The 20,352-nt window shown below is 37.7% G+C and overlaps 1 pseudogene; it reads right to left on the bottom strand.

The window, feature by feature from the left end:
- Positions 1-14,886: 14,886 nt before the first annotated feature.
- Positions 14,887-16,146, bottom strand: LOC125397463 (eukaryotic translation initiation factor 3 subunit I pseudogene; annotated as a pseudogene).
- Between the last annotated feature and the right edge of the window lie 4,206 nt (positions 16,147-20,352).

Below are 20,352 nucleotides of genomic sequence, written 5' to 3'. Positions count from 1 at the left end.
ACCAGCAGTGTAGGTTGACCTGGGAGTCTATGAGGTCGGGAAAGTCTGAGCTCCTCCTCGCCGGGCCCCTGCCGCTGGCCTGAAGCAAACTCACCCCTCCGATGGCCCACTGGCTGGAGGCTGGGATGGTTGGTGGGGGCGCTAACAGGGTGGAGCCAGCAGAGCGGGCTGACCTGGGAGTCTATGGGGTCGGGGAATAACCGAGCTCCTCTTCCCAGGGCCCCTGCCGCAGGCCCAAAGCAAACTCACTCCTCCAATGGCCCTCTGGATGGAAGCTGGGATGGCTGGCGGGGACACTAGCAGGGTGGAGCCAGCAGTGCAGGTTGGCCTGGGAGCATATGGGGTTGGGGAAAGTCCAAGCTCCTCCTCACTGGGCCCCTGCCGCAGGCCCGAAGCAAATTCACCCCTCTGATGGCCCTCTGGATGGAAGCTGGGATGGCTGGCGGAGGCGCTAGCAGGGTGGAGCCAGCAGAGCAGGCTGATCTGGGAGTCTATGGGGTCGGGGAAAGTCCTAGCTCCTCCTCGCCGGGCCCCTGTCGTGGGCCCGAAGCACACTCACCCCTCCGATGGCCCTCTGGATGGCAGCTGGGATGGCTGGCGGAGGCGCTAGCAGGGTGGAGCCAGAAAGCTATGGATTTTTATAAGTTAATTTTATATCCTGCTACTTTGCTGAAAGTGCTAATTATTTTCATAACTTTTTGAGGGAAACCTTTGGGCTCTCTCATGTGTGATGTCATTATCTACAGAGAGGGAGAGTTCGACTTCTCATTTCTATCAATTTAACTTCCTTCCCTTTTAAAAATATTTTGTGAGCTCCTTGCGACTTTCATACAAGATGTTTCCGTATTTACCTCTCCCTTCTCTCAGATCTCACTGGGTCTACTCGTTGAAATTTCTGTCTTTTTGTAAAAATATGCATACAATTCAATTTGTGCTCCCTATATATTGCTATGCACGTGGCTTTCCACTGGAGTTCAATTGACTGAGCATGAGATACACTCTTAAAGATAGCTAGTCACCAATTTCCCAGCAGTTACAAATTGCCATTAGCTCCTTAGCTAGGAATGGGATGGCTAGTTCTCCTCTCCCCTCAATACTGTGAACAGCCACAGTGAGTTTGTATGTGCAGCTGCCCTTCTGTGTCCAGAAGATACTGTTTCCTTGTCATCATCTGCCACTTCTGGTGCTGACTCTTTCCATCTCCTTTCCTTCAGTGATCTCTGCCCTGGAAGGAGGTGCTGTGATAGTGATGTCCAGTTTAGGGCCATGCATTTCACACTCTTTTGTTTACTGCACATTGACCAGTTAGTTGTGAGCTCTGTTTTAACTGTCATCTACTGTAAAGAAAAACTGACGAGAATTGAAAAGGGCATTGATTTATGAATATAAACTTAACTTATTAAGAGTCCATGTATATAATGTAAGATAAATATGTATATATATATATATTATATTAATTTAGCAAAATTAAAGTAGTAGGTTCTCCCTTAAGTCCTAGCCACAGGCGGCCTGATAAGGATGCCAGGCATGTACTTCACCCTGTGGAGTAGGACCTAAAAATCCAACCAGGAATTGTTTGTTCACTACCATGATATTTGTGCCACTGTTGCACCAGTGGACGTGTCTGGCCGGGCCAGTCATTACTGTAGCTTGAAGCTTATAGTTCACAGGTAGGAAGATAGACAATTCTTTTCCTCGTATAGTAGAATTCACAGCATATTCCTTTTCCATCAAAGCTAGCCAACAAGGATGAATCTTCCGGGTCAGTACCAGCTGGACATATGCATCGTTTATGACTTAAATATGTGGAATCTTCAGTAATTTGGTTTTATCATCATGTTCTGAAAAGTAACCAATAGAATTGCAATAACGTAATATTTGAAGGGTAAATGAGTTATCGCTGGCCAATAACTGCAAAGGAGGTGACCCTTTACTGACACTGGACTTTTTATTTATTAGCCTGTGTAGTCTGGCAGGGACATTATCACTCCATTATAGAGTGAGTCCATTTTAACTCTTTTTATATATGGGTTTATATTAAGAAGCGTCTACAAAAGTAGGATGCTATATGAGTTCTGGAAGTTCTTTAGTGTTAGATATTTCTGTATTTCCTTCTCTACCCTACTCTCTCAATGTACACCCCAATTTAACTCTTCATCTTTCATTATCATCCTTTATGCCTTTTATCACTGCTTTCTATTTCCCCAAACTTTAAGCCTTCATATGGCCCATTCCTAATTTCCTGACTTCTATCAGTAATTCAAATGAAATAAACAATATCTGAAGATTCAAAGCTAACATCCACAAATGAGCAAAAACACACCCCTGCTACTTTTCTGACTTTGGGTTATCTCACTCAGAAGGATTGTTTTCAGTTTAAAAAAGACCTAAAGAATTTACTACAGCTGATAAACTAATTCAGCTAAGTATCAAGATACAAAATCTGCACAGAAAAATAGTACCTTTACTATATACAAATAAAAAGCATGTCAAGAAAAAAAATCAGAGAAACAATACCATTCACAATGGTCTGAAAATATTTTGCAATGTATCTGACCATTTTCTGGATAAAGTTCCTTTAGGTTTGTACATATTGTTTTTGATGCATACTTGTATTCAATTTGCAATTATTTTGAGTTCTTTTGCATTTATGTTCATTAGGACATTAGGAGTATTCTCTCTCTCTCTCTCTCTCTCTCTCTCTCTCTCTCTCTCTCTGTCTCTGGACATTACTTGGCTTTGGTGTTGAGGCAACACCAGCTATAGAGGAAGAGCTTGAAAGTAGTCCTTCCATTTCTAGTTTTTGAAGTAATTTGAGATATATTGGTTGTAGTCTAAGAAAGTCAGATAAAACCTTCGGTAAAACCGAAGAATTTCAGAATTTTCTGAATTCTGTCAAGAAACTTTACTATTGTTTGAGTCTCCTTATTTATTTTTTTAATTATTGTCCTTATTTTGATTTAATTATGGTAATTTGAATGTTTGTAGAAATTCTCCAGTGTTTTTCAAGTTCCCCAGTTTAACACAGACTAGGTTTTATAAATATTTCCTTATAATTTTCTGCGTTTTTTTGGAGCCTGTTGTAATGGTTGTCTCTTCTTTTCAAATTTTATAGTTTGGCTCTTCTCTTTCTTTTGATTAATTTGCTAAGCATCTTTCAATCCTGTTTAATATCCAAAGACTCCACTCTTATATTCTTGGTTTTATTTTACTTGAGTTTTTGTTAATTTATGGCCTGGTTTATATTTGTTTTGGTCTACTAGATTTGGGTTTGGCTTGTTCATGTTTTTCCAAACTCTTGAGCTGTATCGTTAGTGCCTATTCTTATTCCTTAATGTTGATGTGTAGCGCTATAAGTTTTCCTTTTGAGACAGATTCTTTTATAAGTACTTCTTTTCTTTTTTGATATTATAGATATATCATTTCCTTCTTTCCTTTCCTCACTCCAAATCTTCCCTTGTATGCCACATTGATCTCTTACAAATTCATGGCCTCATTTTCATTATTTATTGTTACATATATATATATATATATTCCTAAATATATAAATACAATCTGCTCAGTCCCTATAATGCTTACTTGTGTGTATGTATTCAGACATAATGTTTGGTATAGAATGACCAGCTGGTGTGTTTTAGGGAAGATTATTTCTCCATTCTCAGAATTCCTTAGTCTCTTATAGTTCTTTGTGTAGAGTTGAGACTTTGAAGGATTTCTCCTGCTCATATTAGCATGTCTCTTATTTCTGTCCCTTTGCAGCTCATGCTTAAGCAGTCTTGTTGGTGAGACTTTATGAATGTAGCTTTTGTCATTACTAGGAGACACACCCTCACAGGAGACTCTCTGGTCTTTTGGCTCTTAGAACCTTTCTGCACACTCTTTAGCTATGTTCCTTGGGCCTTCAGTGTTAGAAAGGGATTGATTTTAATGTGTGGTCAGAGGTAAATCTTCAAAATATAGGGATGAGAAATAACTTTATAAAAAGGACAAAATTTTTTCAAGAATTAGTCCAACAAAAATAGCACTTTTTAAAACTACAAAACTTCTGTACAGCAAATGAAGCAATCAATCTAGTGAGAGGGAAGCCTCCAGAGTGGGAGGCAGCCTTTTTCAGCTACATATCCTGTACATTATTAATATCCATATTATACAAAAAACTTTAAAAAATCAAAACACATCCAATAAAACATTGACTATAGATTTGAGTAAATATCTCTTAAAAGATGAAATAAGAATGACTAGGAAATATCTAAAAATAAGTTCAAGATATTTACCAATAAGAGAAATGGAAATTAAAACTACCTTGAAATTAATCTTATCCCAATCAAAATAGCTAAAGTTAAAGCAAACAAGGCATAAAAACACTTATAAAGGTGTGGGGACAAAGGAGGAGTGGAGTGTGGAGAGGGTTTGAAATGATACAAATATAATGCACTCAAGCATGAAATCTCAAATAAAAGCATACAAAATAAAATGAAAATCAAAAAAGCTACTATCCAAACTGTATTTGAATGGCACAGTGGTATTTGTGGCTAAGAACAAACACAGTAACTGGAAGGACATGCCATGAATGATGTGATATACAGGCTGTTGTCTGTCTCAAGTGCATTTTCTTTCCCTTTCAAGCCTGTAAAAACGCCATTTGTTTCTATTCAGTCCTGAAATTTTGTTGTTCTGTTACTTCAGGACCAGGGTGCTACACTTTCTGAGATACTTTGTCAGATGTTGGGCATAGAGACCAAGACAACGACCTACCACTATAGTCATTTATACTGAACTTTAAAGGAGAACTGAATTCTCAAATTGAAATGTTTAAAATCTAAAGGCTGTGACAGTAACTAGCAATTTCTCAATAATTTTTCTCAATGTTTACTTTTTGTTCCCTTTCTCTAGATTTTCCCTTGTACTATATCAATTTAAGATCCTTCCAACATCCAGTCTGATTCATAATTTCATTGATAAACTTCATTCTCATTCTTGTCTCTAATTTCAATTTCTGAGATTTTATATTGTGATTTCTTAATATTTATAAATTTAGTAGCCTATTAATTATATAGATATCTTGAATTTCATCTGTGTTTTGGAACATCAAAATAGGATGAATCCCAGAATGACATTTTTCTCTCACATGCAAGCCCTAGATTTCATTTACTCTATTTATAATTATTTTCTTAATTCTTCAAGAATTTTTTACCTTGTACTTTGAACATTTTCATTGCTATATTCTATCTAGTCCCAGATTCAGTTTCCATTCTAGCCAACTTTTTGCTCTTATTTTTTAATCCATTATATCCCATTGGTATTGTATAACTAATGTTAGGTATGTGGACATCCATTAGTGGCGAAAGTTTGTTAGACATACCAGGATCCATATCCTTAAAATAACTTTACTCTCCCTTTCCTGGCCATATATCAATTACCAACAGCATCTTGTCTATGGGGGGAGACTTCAGGTCCATTTCCCTCCTCAAGGCTGGGATTTTGTCTGTCCTGAACCTTGCACATGCAGTCACAGCTACTATAGTCTTTCTAGATCCTCTTTACAGAGGAACCCTGAGCCTTGGGAAGAGACGGGGATGGGTTGATGTTGGAGGTAGGGCTGAATATTCCAAAATCACTGCTCTCTGCATTGTAGCCAGTTTAGCGTCCCTGTGCCAATCCCATCCCCATCTGCTATAAAAAGAAATTTCTCCAATAGGCTTTAAGAGATATTCTAATCTATGGTATTACAAGGAGTTTATACGTACTGGATTAATATGTCCTGTTAGAAGAGCAACAGTAGTATATTTGAATTCATTTAAGTTTGTGTAAGTCAGGAAGTGTAAAAGGGAACATATCTTACAGGAGGGTGAAAATGCAAAGAGTGTTGGAATATACATAATAAGGAATAAGAAAGAGAGATTAAGTGGGGCAGTGAAAAAAGCATTGGAAGTGAGGGCAGTGAGCACTAGACAAGGCAGTGCTGGATGGGAAAAAATGAAAACATAATACAATGACACGTATATGTGAAGATACAACCAGTTGCTCTTTATGGTAGCACAAAATATTTATTAAATATAGAAAGATAGGGTAAAACAGAATTATCACAATGTTGACAGTCCACATTAAGGCTTCCTTTGAAGGGCTGTTTGGAGGGATTATGCAGCTAGTATTTTGGTAAATAATTTGCTTTGTGAACTGTCAGGATGTCAGGCAGCCTGCTGTTCAAATAAGAAGCATAATTACTTCTGTTTCTTCTTAGATATTTTCTCTATTAAGAAAGAAACAATATATAAAAGAATCTGAATGAAAACAAACAAAAAAACACCAAAACATCCAAAACAGAAGATTTTGTTTAGATGCCAAAGAGACTAAAATATCAGAGCAAATTACTCCAAATTGGTATCTATCAAGCACAGATACACTAAATTGTTGTTTGAGGCACTTTATGTCATACTTTTCAAACATGTTTTTCTTCATAATGGTAAAAAGAGGGTCATTTGGTCTTTGTCCAATTTGAGATATGTGTGTGCAAACACAAATGTCCGTTAGTGAGTACGTTACAGGAGACGTGCAGAAGAAAACTTTATTTTAAAGACTCTGGGCTTCTGTCCTGCCATGGATAAAAATGCTCTCTTCTGGTCTACTGGGGCAACTGTCATAGGATCTTAAAACTTAAATGAAGTGCCAAGTTATTTAATGTGTACAGTTAAAATGCTTTAAATATTTACTGTTTCATGTGAAGAGGCTGAACTACCATCTCTCAACTGTCAATCACAAAGAGAAGTGATCTGAATATAACATCAATCTGGGAAATAATTGTGAATAGATGATGACTATCACTTTAATATGTAACAGAATGAATGATAAGATCCAGTATGAGAGATGAAGAGGTGCATGTGTTCTCATTTGGGGTAGACCTGCCTTGAGTTCCTGACACTTGCTAGTGGGATGGCTAAGAAAAAGTTATGTAAGCTTCTGAATCAGTTTTCTTACTTGTAAGTGGTAGATTTAGAAGCAATTATTGGAAATAAATCCTGGCATATATTGAATGCTCATACTCAACTGTAATTGGTTCACATATGTAAATCTTGCCATGTGAGAATTACTTTTCATTTCCTAAACTGGAAATTGTTTTTTTTTGTTGTTGTTGTTTTTGTTTAAGGTCTTGAAGAATGGGTGTGTTAAGAAGAGTTCTGTATTAATCAGTTCTTGTCACAATAATGCAGCACAACCAGCCTCTCTAGGGTTGGTTGCTGCAATTGAAGAATATATAAAAGAGGCCAAATCATTAGCAATACAAGGGAAGGGAGAAGAGAATCATCAATGCAGTTTGCTTAAGTTGAAGTGATGGATAAGTAGAGGTTAAAGGAGAGTTTAGAAAGGACTATCCCAACAGGACCAGTATGTAAAGTCAGAGCTCTGAAAGGACTATGTGAAATGAGTAAGCCAGCAAGGCCAGTGGAATTTTTGTAGAGAAGTTGTTGAAGACATGGCCAGCAGTACCAATTAGAGTGGGACTCAACAGATGCTGGCAACGCTTTCCTGCATTGAAAGTGTCTTTGCTGCAGACCCTGCTTGATTCTCAACTGCCCTAGGATGACCAGGCAGTTCCAGTCACACAATTTTAGAAACTGTTTCTGTTAAGTGTTTTAGTTGAACATTCATGTTAGGATTATGGAAATACCAGCTTGCTGTTGTAAACCTGAAAACTCAACAGAGAGTTGGCCATTTAGAGAGGAAATGGAAGAGCAACAATAAAACACGAGGACAAAAGCAATGTGAAACTAGAAAAAAAAAAGCAGCACCAAAGACATTGGGTTAGCTGTGTTGCTTCCCAGACTAACCTGGGAAACTCCTAGACCCATGCTTCCTTGGTGTAAACCTCGTGGAAAATCTCCTTATAGTGATATCGCCTGCTGTGAAACTCAACCAACTCTCTTCCTAGGTACATTTCGAACTTTGACATTTGAGGATGAGTATGAGAACACACACTTGCATTTCTAGAATGTGGAAGATGGTAAAGCAGGAGGATAGGACATTCAAGGTCAGCATAAACCACATCATGAGGTACAGACTAGCCTGGATGCAAAATGAGATGCTTTCTTAAAAACTACCAGCCAGAGGAATAGCAGGGAAGTATTTGTATTTTATGGTTAAACAGTAATAAAATGACAGTTATGACAACAGTTCATACATACAGAATACTTGCTGTGTATCTAAGAGTCATGTGAACATACTCTGTGGGTAGCAAATTGTTTAATACTCCAAACAATCTGAAGATCTATCATTATTAAACCCTAATTACAGATGGATGTAAATTAATGTACAAAGTAAGTCAATCTAATCTAAAAATCTGTGTGCTTTGCAAACATACTGGAAAGTCTGCTGAGGGTGACAAAGGTGGTGGGAAGGTTGTTACCATGGACAGGAAGAAGGCAGGCATGGACTGAATGGTATGGGCAGAAGAGAGCTGAAGATTGCTTCTGAGCATGGTCAGGAGATCAGAGTAAAGCAGGGGTAAGGAGGTGACAAGGAGGGGAAGAGTCAGAATTTTCTTCAGGTTTTTAACTAGAATAAATAGTTGCTGGTCATTCCCTGAGGTACCAAGCACTAAGTTGTGGACCAGAAGTTTCTAGGGTGGTGCTGTTTGTGATCATACTTTTAGATTTGATACAGTGCCCTGAATCCAATCTTCTTTCTTTCTCTCTTTCTCTTTCTTTCTTTCTTTCTTTCTTTCTTTCTTTCTTTCTTTCTTTCTTTCTTTCTTTCTCTCTCTCTCTCTCTCTCTCTCTCTCTCTCTCTCTCTCTCTCTCTTTCTTTCTTTCTTTCTCGTCCTCTGTCCATCAGTTTCACACCTCAGTATAAAGCTACACACCGATTACAAACTTATACCAATTGTTTTATATCTGTCTGCCTGTCTTCCTATATATCTACTCATCCATCCATCCATCCATCCATCCATCCATCCATCCATCCATCCATCACTTCTAAGATTTGTTGTCTCTTTCTATGGACAATAGGAAAACAGGAAAAAGTATATATAGGCAATGTAAGGGTTGATACTGAATTATTTCAGTAATCTGTAACTGTTTTCTTACCTTTTTCTATGAGACTAAAAACTGTGTTTGAATACAGGGAAAGTGGTGAAGGGTTGGATACTGATTGTTCCTCTATATTTTTTTCAGAAGTATTATTTTTGTACTTTGTTCCCTCTGCTGTTTCTTGACATAGCCAATGTAATTTAGCTCAGTATCAAGTGCTGTGTGACACTGTTCTTGTATACTGTAAAGCTCTGTCACTCATAGTAGTTTAATAAAATGCTGATTGGCCAGTAGCCAGGCAGAAAAGCATGGTGGGGAGACCAGACTAAGAGAATTCTGTGAAGAGGAAAGATAGACAGTCAGTCACCAGCCAGACATAGAGGAAGCAAGATAAGCATGCTGCACTGAAAAATGGTACCAAGGCACATGGCTAAACATAGACAAACATTTTTGGGTTAATTTTAGTTGTAAGAGTTAATTATAAGCCTTAGCTACTAGACCAAACAGTTTATAATTAATATATGCCTCTGTATATTTCTTTGGGACTGAACGGCTGTGGGACAGGGCAGGACAGAAACTTCCACCTCAAAATGGTGTCCAAACACTTGGCAAGAATTTTCACATGAAGCCTGAGAATGTTTTTTAAAAAAGGATTCTAGAAAGACAAGAAAAGAGGCAAGTTCAGCTTCTTGGTAACCATCTGCACTCTGGTAGGCTCTGTTTGCTTCTGGAAAGCAGAGGTACAGCTCCTTTAAGAAATGCTTTCTGGGATTGTGATTTGCAGGCTGGTTTTCTTTGCTTTATGTTTAAAATCCACTTATGAATGAGTACATGTGATAATTTTCTTTCTGGGTCTGTGTTACCTCACTTAATATGATGTTTTTAAACTCCATCCATTTGGCTGCAAATTTGAAGATTCATTTTTTTTTCTGTTGCGTAGTACTCCACTGTGTATGTACTGCGTTTTCCTTATCCATTCTTCGGTTGAGGGGCATTTAGAATGTTTTCCGGTTCTGGCTATGACAAACAATGCAGCTATGAACATAGGCAACAATGAAGACCCTAAGAGAGACATACATGGATTTCTTTCTACATGGTAAGTAGAAAAGAACAGGATCTCCTGTGTAAATTAGGAGCATGGGGACCATAGGAGAGGGTTCAAGGGGAGGGGAGAGAAAGGGAGGGGAACAGAGAGAAAGAGGGAAACAGAGAAAAATGTATAGCTCAATAAAATTAGTAAAAAATAATACATAAAAAAGAAAAGCTTCCTGGTTCAGCATTAGCAGTAAAAACTGCATGGTGGCTCTTTTAAGAGACCCTGCCACCAAACACTTAAACAGTGTTCAGGGGCAGCCAGGGATTTGTTTTCTGGTGGTGGCATAGACTCTGCAGAGTTGTGGCAACAAGCATACCCCCTCCTGTACCTCTGTTATGAAGCTTGATTCTCAGAAAACTAAGGGATAGGGCAAAAGCAACTACCATAGCTTCAGCCTTAATCCTAGCCATGCTGCTTACAGATTAAAGACTCTTGTGGTCAGAAAAAGATAGATACATACAGTAAAGACAGATACAGATGGGAAAAATATAAAAACAAAATTTTCACTGAAAGTTTACGGTGTGTTTAAAAATATGCAAAGGCTTGGGAGAGAAAAGAAAAGGGACAGAGAAAGTCCTTGAGAAAAGAAATAGATTAGCTGGGAGTGGTGGCACATGTCTTTAATCACAGCACTTGGGAAGCAGAGGCACTGGATCTCTGTGAGTTTAAGGCCAGCCTGGTTTACAGAGTGAGATCCAGGGCAGCCAAAATACACAGAGAAATCTTGTTTCAAAACCACAAAATTTAAAAATAAAAATAAAAGAAATAGAGTAAAAAAAGTCACATAAAGATGGAAAATACACAAAGAGTCTGGATACTGTATGTTATTGTGTTGTCTTTGAATGGCTTGACTGCTGAGGAAGAAGCAATACCTGCTAAAAAGACATTTGATTATAAATGCTCCTGGATTAATTCAACCTATTTATTTTGAAAATGCCTTGACATCAAAATTGAAGTCAAAAGATATGTTACTTTGGAGCAGAGGTTTTTGCTTTTGCTTCCACAGGTAATGAGAGGTTGTGGATTCATTCTGGGTTAAGAAAAATAAGGTTTGATTAAGGAAGATCCCCCCTAAAAAATCTTCAGTGTGAATGAATGGCCTAGATGATCCAATGTTTCAGAGCACCTCTGTTGCAGTTTCCTTTGAGTTCCACATCCAGGACAGCTTCAACACTGCTTGCTGAGATGGTTCAGACTCACAGAATTCTCCATTCAGGACTTGCCCATAATCCTAAATTTTCTTTAGGGTCCCATAAGATTATCGTTGTTCCCCAATCAGCAGGAATTAGCCTAGAAAACTACATCCACATTCCCCCAAATGAATTATGGATGTTTGTCTTTGCTTAGAGTGTTGGTTACAAGTTGTTATGGATAATGAACAAGAAAAAAAGTAAAAAGAAAATTAGATTCAGAGTTCTTGTTTTGAAAAGGAAGAGGGCGAAATGCTATGGAACACTGTTCTTGTATACTGCAAAGATTTGTTACTCTTATTAGTTTAATGAAATGTTGATTGGCCAGTAACCAGACAGGAACTATAGACATGGCGACCAGGCTAAGAGAATTCTGGGAAGAGAAAGGGCAGAGTCAGTCACAGCCAGATGCAGAGGAAACAAGATGAGAATGCTGTACTGAGAAAAGGTACAGAGCCGTGTGGTTAAATATAGATAAGAATTAATTTAATTACGTTAATTTATGTTGTAAGAGCTAGTTAGTAATAAGCCTGAGCTAATAGACCAAATAGTTTAAAATTAATTTAAGTCTCTGTGTGTTTCTTTGGGAATGAACAGCTGCAGGACTGGGCAGGACAGAAATTTTCATCTAGATTATTTCTGGGTCAATTTTGAAATAGTAAATCAGGATGGTGATGCCATGTGATGGGAGAGCTTTTCTATAGTAGACACACAAAAAAATAAAAGGGACTATGGTCATCTTTTTCTCTTTTTTTCCTCCTTGTATTTTATACAGGCTTTACCTTCTGAGGATGACATCACCCACATTCAAGGGTAGCATTTCCCTCATTAGTACATTCTATCTGGGAATTCACTCACAGATATCCAGATATGTACCTCACTGTTCTTTTGGGTGATTATCAATGCATGCAGGAAGGTAATGAAGAGTAACCATTAGACCATCTTAATGAAGACGGAAAGTGGTTTTTTTGTGTGTGCTTTTATTTTATACTTCTGTAATGATTAATGCTATAAGACTTTTTTCTTTGCTTATTGGTTATTTTTCTTTTTTGAAGAAGTTCCTATTCAAGTCACTTGATAATTTTACTATGGTTATTTTGTTGTTGAGCTGTAGGTATTTTTCATATATCTTCTATTGGATATGTTATTTATAGACCTTTTCTGCCACTGTTTTTTTATTCTGCTGATTATATAACGGTTTCTTCTTAGAAAGATCTTGATATATTATTAATTCAGTCAGAATCAAGAGTTGAAAATGCAGCATCATAAATGTAATTAGAATAGTAGAATTGACCTTGAATTAGAAATGACTCTCATTCTAAATCAGACTTTGCTTTGAGACTAACACGATGGATAATTTTGTTGAGACCATCAGATAAGCAAAGTAACATTTTTACTAGCATGAGTTTTATTTTAAGCACAAAGGATTATTTTTTAGTTTTTGTCAGCTATTACCAATACTAGTAGAATGTAGCGTCCATCAAGAGTTGCTGTTGGTATCCTAATTGAAACTCACTGAGGCTGTAATGCCAATCATCACACGTTGAAACCTATGGATGAAAAACTCCTATAGTCTGTTGCTGCAGATTTTGATGAAGTACAGTAATGTTGTTCAGTAGTCAACAATCTTATTTTGGCTTTAGGCACTAAAGAAAATGAGGATTTTTTTCTGCTTTAAATAGCCAGTTTACTTTTGCTTGGTGTTGCCTTTAATTGCCTATCTCAGAGTAAATTTTAATTGGTTGCTTCATGTTTTATCCACCTAGGCATCTATAAATCTCCAGTATATATTAATTTAACACGGAGCTTTTAAAAAAGATTTATGTTCATTTCAGACTTACAATCTAGAGAACAACTGCCAAGTTAGGAAGAATTCACTGCAAGATTCCCATGCAGCCTTTTTAAAAACACCTAGAAATTCTTGCAGAACTTTAAGGCTCACTCACCTTTAAGTGTAATTTTGACCTGTTAACATGTGAAACACAGTGGATAAGTTAATATGCACATTATAGGTTGCACACACACAAGAAAAAAATAGCACCAGAACTAAAGTTTCAGCCCAATTCTATTTTCTTACACAACAGAGTACCTACTTTCTTGTTCCTTGAGTGGACGACTATAGGAAAATAAAAATGATTCATGTGGCTTTGATTTAAATCCTTACAGGTATGGACCTTGATTTTGATTAGGTTGCATTTAATTTTGTTTTGTAGTCTGTGTCTCTGAATAAACAATATATTTAAAGATACATTAACTATACCTTTACCCTGACAAGGTGCAGGGAAGTTGTGAGAAACAGATTTTTTTTTTTAAAGAAAGGATATGAAATCCAAAAATCCCGTATTCTCCAGATTTGCTTTTGACAGTAATTATCTTTGTGACTGTGTGCAGGTCATTTGTACTTTCAAGCTGTTGTTCCCGTCATTAATCTCAGCTCATATATGACTTTAACATTAAGTTTCTGTATGTCTACATAATTATACCCAAAAAGCAGGGCAGGGGAAATACTTTTCCATTTGTCTACATCCACCCAACATGTGCTTCCTTGTGTTATCTTACGTCAGTTACCACGAGCTTGGCCAAACTCACTCCATTTAGAATAGTAATATAAAAGCAGGATTTCCTTGTTTAATTATTTACATGTCCCATACAGAGGACATATGATGACTCCACCCTGAATGCAGATGGGCAGAGTGAGAACAGTTATAATTTCTGAGATATAGCTGTATTACTCAGTCAGGGAATCAAAAAAAGTCATTTGTACCAAAGTACAAAACATGTAGGTATAAAAAAGAAGATATGATTTTCATTACAATCTAATACATATATGAATTTAATCATTAGAATCTAGGTCTTGAAAATTCTGTCTTTGTTATAATATCATCTAATATCTGCATCATATACAGAGGGAAGTTGCTAAAAGGAGGAAGGATTTATAACCACTGACATAGATGGGGAAGTTTGGGGGAAGATTGTTCATAGTGTGTTAGAAACTAAACCAATGCCATTTAGATTTTTGAGGCTAAACAGATGAAAAGATGGAAGTTTTAGAATTCAATTTATATTTTATTGGTAACCGATTTACTCAATATGAGTAAAATCTTTTGAACAATTTGAAGAGACTAATAATAGCTGGGGTTGCCTGTGGGGCGGACTGTTTTCTAAAATGGGAGTTGTTTAAGCAGAGGTCAGAGCAGTAGACAAACTGAAACAGCTTTTCAGGCACTAACTCAATAAGCAAAGTGGGTCATTGAGGCAAATGAGCAGTGTGCAGTCCACTGAAGCTAAAGTTTCTGAAGTTTTGAAAGAATCAAGAAATCACGATTTTCATGTTTGCCTCTTATGGATCTGTGTTGGCCCAATTTCTTTTAAAAAATACTACTATTAAATTTTGGAGAATTTCAGACATTGTATTTTTGTCACATTCATCCCTATAACCCCGATCATCTGCCAGATCCAGTATACCAACCCAACTTTGTGTCCTCATTTTTTTATTTTTAACAAACTAATTAATTTCTTAGAGTCTCAAAACCCTCTTGAGCAGCCTCCTATGTGGATGAAATTCAGTTTCTTACTTCTACGGGTCGAAGAAAAGGATGCGTACGTCACCGTCTTTGCCACTGCTGCTGTGGCTCTTGTCGTCACATCCAAAGTGGCCCTTGACTCTTTCAAACTCCTCTGCAAAAGCCAAATCGAAGAATCTGGCTTCAAACTTTCCAATCCTGGTGGAGGTTGTGATTATGTCCATGGCTTCCTGACTACCTCCTAGCACCACATGGTCATAGTTGATAGAGAAGGCAGCTGAGTTGAAAGAGCATTGTGTTTGGAAAGTCTTCTATGTTTAAGATTTGTGGAGTCAATGAACTTAGCTGTGTAGTCCTTTGATGAGGTGAGAAAGATGGTCATGGCTCTAGACAACTGGATGTTGATGATGTGCCTGGAGTGGTCCTGAGCATTCACTAACACCTCCCCAGACTTGGCACTATACTGGTTGAATTTTCTACTGTCATGGCCTGTGATGATACACTATACCCAGGTGTCCCCAAACAACATGTTTGATATTGATTCCATTGTAGGGGATCTTCATGGAGGACTCATTGCTATCAATTTGGCTTGGATCCATTAAATCAAAGCCAGATCATCTGCTTGTCTGTGGAGAGCATAATGATCTTGCCTCCACAGTTGAAGCCGTGGGTGTGGATGGCTAAGTTGGTCTTCAGTAGATTCAGCTGTTTCCTTGTTTCACAATCCCAGATACCACAGCTATTGTTAGCTAAACAAGTAAGGGCATGCTTGATGTCCCAGTCAGTATCCACATGGTGGGGGACAATTCTGTATTCTGTCAATTATGTTTTAAATAAATGCTGATAGGCTGGTAGCCAGGTAGGAAGTATAGGCGGGAAAGCTAGACAGGATGTAGAGGCAGGGCAATGAGAACAGGAGTGTTCTGGGAAGAAGGAAGCTCTTTCCACACTCCTGCCCAGACTACCTAAGAAGCAAGATGTGACCTGCCCTGCTGAAAAAGGTACTGAGACATGTGGCTAACATATACTAGAATAATGGGCTATGTAATTTGTAAGAGCTAATATGAAGCTGAGCTAATCGGCCAATCAATTTTATAACTTATGTAGACTTCTGTGTAATTCTTTGGGACCTACCGGCTGTGAGAACTGGGCAGGACAGAAACCCCAACAAGCAAGCCCTCATGTTACATCCACATACCACACAGCTCTAGTAGAGCCCATGTGCCCAGTCCCTCGCCATTCACATAGTACCACACATTGATGATAGGCTTTTAGGCCATGGTGAAGAGGGAGTCTCCTCTGCAGTTGTTCATGACCCTGCAGCAGGATAGTCTTCATACCAGCGACGATATGAGGAGAGAGGCAATATGAGTCATGTTCTCATTTTTATTTATAAGCTATCAAGTCCTACTTGTGCTGCCTATACATTAATAGGTATATGGCTATTCAGTAGAGTCTACTAGAGTTTGTTAGGCCAACCAGGGTCAACACTCCTAAAGCAAGAAAACCATCCATGACCCAGAATCTATAGATTACCAATAGTTCCTCAGCTAGAGGTTAGATTTAGCAGACATTAAGACCAATACCTGACAAATGGGTTCATATGAAACTAAAAAGTGTCTATCTGGTAAAGGACACAATCCTTTACCATGAAGCTGCTTACAGAATTGGAAAAAAATCTTTGCCAAGTACCCAACTAATAGAAGGGTATCAACTAGAATATACAAAGAACTAAAAAAAAACCCCTAAACATCAAGAAAAAAACATACAAAACAAAATTAACGAAATGAGAAAACAGGACATAGAAATAAACAGAGCCTTTTCAGAAGATGAAATACAAACAGTTAAGAGATACATTTTCAAAAATGCTCAACATTCTTAGCCATCAGAAAAAATGCAAATTAAAACTATTCTAAACATCCATCTTAATAATTGAGAATATCTAATAAACAAAGCAAATAAACAAATAGAAAACAAATGAGAAAAAGTACTGGAGAAGATATGAGGTCAGGGAAAGGAAGTATTTACTATGGAGGAGAATAGAAACTAGAGCAGTGGCTATCAAAGTCGGTGTGCAGAATTCTCAAAAAGCTAGAAATAAAACATCACACTAATAGCTATTTGACTTTAGGGTGTAAACTAAATTGCATCTTGAAGAACCTCAGTGGATCAGAGCAGAGATTAATCCATCTGGTGTGATCTCTCTACTCTATTTACAAAACTCACCCGTATTCTCTCCTGTAGTCCTCACAAAACTAGGTGGTATGGTGGGATAGCCTATAATATCAAGTCAGTGAATTTTAGAAATGAGTAATATTCACGATTACCTTGTGATATATAGCATCATTGAATTTTAAGTATGCATAACTACATAGGATGAAGAGTTATTTCATAGAAAATCTGTATGAGAAGAGGCACAATGTCTTGAACACTGGCAGAGAGAATACTTTCATAGTCAACTACATAAAAATAAAAAGGAAGGGAGGCGGCTTCACGTAGATTCTACAGAGCTGCGTAGTACTTCAGAAAGTGTAGTCATCACATGCCATGCTTAGGATTAGTGGGACTCAAGATTAAGCACCAGTTATAGAGTCTTTCATTATTTATAATTCCTTACACTGTAACTAAAGCTGTGCTGTCTTCATTTGCATTTGGGATTTGACCCATTTTCCCAGAGATCTACAGAGTTTTTTATCTCACTCTATCTTTCTGTCCTGCAAACAAAATTCTTCCTTTGACTCATGCCTTGAGTCAGGTGGCGGTTGCTCCTCTTGGTCCTAAGTCAGTACAAACTGGACCCTCAGGCTCTGTGCCATCAAAAGGCAGGGGGTGAGGACTAGCTGAGCCTTTACCCACTTTTAGACAGTTTTTGTCTCCCAGTCATGTAGATTGCTTTTGTCACATGACAAAGACCTGTAAACAGGGCCAGATGTGGTCATCAAATCTTAGAAGAAATAGAAAGGGACCGTAATGTAGAGCACTTTATAGCTTAATTCTGAGTTTCAGACCAATTCTGTTTTTGTTTTTCTCAGTGTTGCAGTGGCAGTTTACAATATGAAGATTTCTAGGCCTCTCAGTCCTACTATTTCTCCTCTCTTCCACGTCTTGTCTGCCCTAACCTTCATGTTCAGTTTTTCTTATTTCTTGATGAAGCTCAGTTACTCATCACCTTTCATTCAACCCTTAACCTTGTTTATCTGGCCTCTTGTTAGAGTACATGATCTTATAGTTCTGTCCTAGGCCTTTTAACATATACAATGCTGTGGAAATCTGGTAGACATTCTATTTCTTTTGGAAGCTATCACTTTCAACCAAAATGATAAACTGAGTCACAGAAGATTATGTTACAATAGGTCTTTGGAGTTAATCTGATCTTGTTTTGCTTTTCCCCTTCTTTAGTCTCTGCAGTCTAAGGAAGGGAGTCGTTTAGAGTCAACCAACTCACGATTTCCAAAGTACAAATGCAATTTAAGTGCTCTTTGTTTGCTTGCTTTCTCATCTTTATCGTGGGATATACCATTTAACCTGAAGAATTGTCAAAAAGAGTGATGTGTTTTAAAAAAGAAACTACCACAGCCAGATTTGAACAGGTTCAAATTTCAAAGTATATTTTTTAAATTTGAAAGGATTTTCCCAATTAGGACTACTGTAATAGCTAATCAGGGCTTTGTAGAGAAATATATGGGCATATGTACACACAATGCATATTTAAAGGGTGGCCTGAAAGGCTGGAGACAGACTCACAGTTCAAGTCATAAGGAATCCCACCATTTTCTATTATGGTCTTCAACTGGAAACCACCCAAAATACAGACAGATCTGTTCACTTTATTTATTCCTGGCTTGCTAATTTAAACATCAACAACATATGAAGAGATTTTCACAGAAATACCTGAAATTAAAATTTGACCAGAAGTCAGAATGGTGTGGTCTCGTCAAGTTGATATATATAAGGAAAAAAGAGAAATATACTTTTATGTTCTACAGTTGTCATTTAAAAAATAGTTAACACAATAGATGTCATTTTCTATACATTAATTTCTAAACTACACCACAATTCCTCAAACACAGTCTTACTTAGGATCTTGCCCTATGGTATAAGTGAGGTATTTTAAGAATTATCTTTTTTATAAGAAATGTGGGCTGGTTTTGTAAGAGTGAGTCTGATAAAAAAAAACTGTTCATAAAATCAGTAGCAGTCATTTTCATCTGTGTCATTAAATGGTCACTGGATTTTTATCAGTGTGTGTCTATTTCCTAAGCTCTTCTTATGAATTGGAGCAAATTTATAAATACTCACTTTTTTGAGGCTTGACTAAATCAACTTTTTAGATATCTTTGAATTGGGAATCACGCCATCTTCTGCATCCAATCTGTCAGCAAAGCCTGTCATCTTTGTCTTCAGCATCGCTTTAAAATTGCACTCTATCTCCTCCCGCTGCCAGCGCCTTAGCTTAATCTTTCATTGTTTCTTGTCTGAACCTTGGGGATAGTTTCCAAATTTATCTCAGCTTCTGCTTGGTCACTTCGTACAGCCACCGGACAGCCTTTTATTGCTCCAGGATCAGAATGATGCTTCTTTTTGGACACTGTCTCTGATGTGTTGATGTGTAATATGCAAAGCTCCAACACTGCTCCTCTGCCTGCAACTTGACCTTCGGCCACACCAAATCACCTAGACTATTTAGAAAATGCTATTATTCAAAACATTTCTGCCTTTATACATTGATGTACATTTCTGCCTCTGTGTATTGCTCTGTAAATCCTTTTCTTAGAGTGAGCTATTATTCTCATGACTCTGGACAAATTCTAGTCACTTTTAAGACAGACTTTGAAGGCATCTCCCTTCTCAGACACTTCCTGATAAACATATAAGAAGCAAGAAGCCACACTTTAATCTTTCCCCAGAGCAACTTAAGCATTTGAATTACATGTCCTTGGGATCTTAAATCCTGAACTTAGGATGAAAAGTTGAAATCATAAATAACTACCATCATCCGTACAAATCCCTTACAATTCTCAATCAGTAGAGCATGCAGGACCATATTCATGTCACAGCAGTGATCGACAGCCAGTGCTCAGTGAGTTCCACAGAGCACCCCCCACCCCCAGATATTGGAGCAGTTTGTGCTTTCATTAATTAAGCATCAGCAAAACAGTTGGCTTACTATTAACTTATGGCTTATAATCACACACACACACACACACACACACACACACGGAATGATCATGTCTTCAGAACTGGACAGGTACTCAGTGCTCAACCCTAAGCAGTGTGCACATGAGCAGCTGAGACAGACCATGAGAACTTCTGTTGGCTATCGTATTTGCAAAAAGTTTCCCCTCACTCTCCCTAGCTTATATATCATGTATAACTCGTATATCAATTCAACTATGTGATCACTTTAACCCTAACTGTAATATTTGGAATGCTTTCAATGCCCCCAACACACACACACACACCACACACACACACACACACACACACACACATACACACACACATACACACACACACAC

This window comes from Myodes glareolus, chromosome 7 (assembly GCF_982192425.1).
Source record: "Myodes glareolus chromosome 7, mMyoGla1.1, whole genome shotgun sequence".
NCBI classification, from domain to species: Eukaryota; Metazoa; Chordata; class Mammalia; order Rodentia; family Cricetidae; genus Myodes; species Myodes glareolus.
The sequence above is the reverse complement of the archived record's forward strand: the minus strand, read 5'-3'. Positions and strand labels throughout refer to the sequence as shown.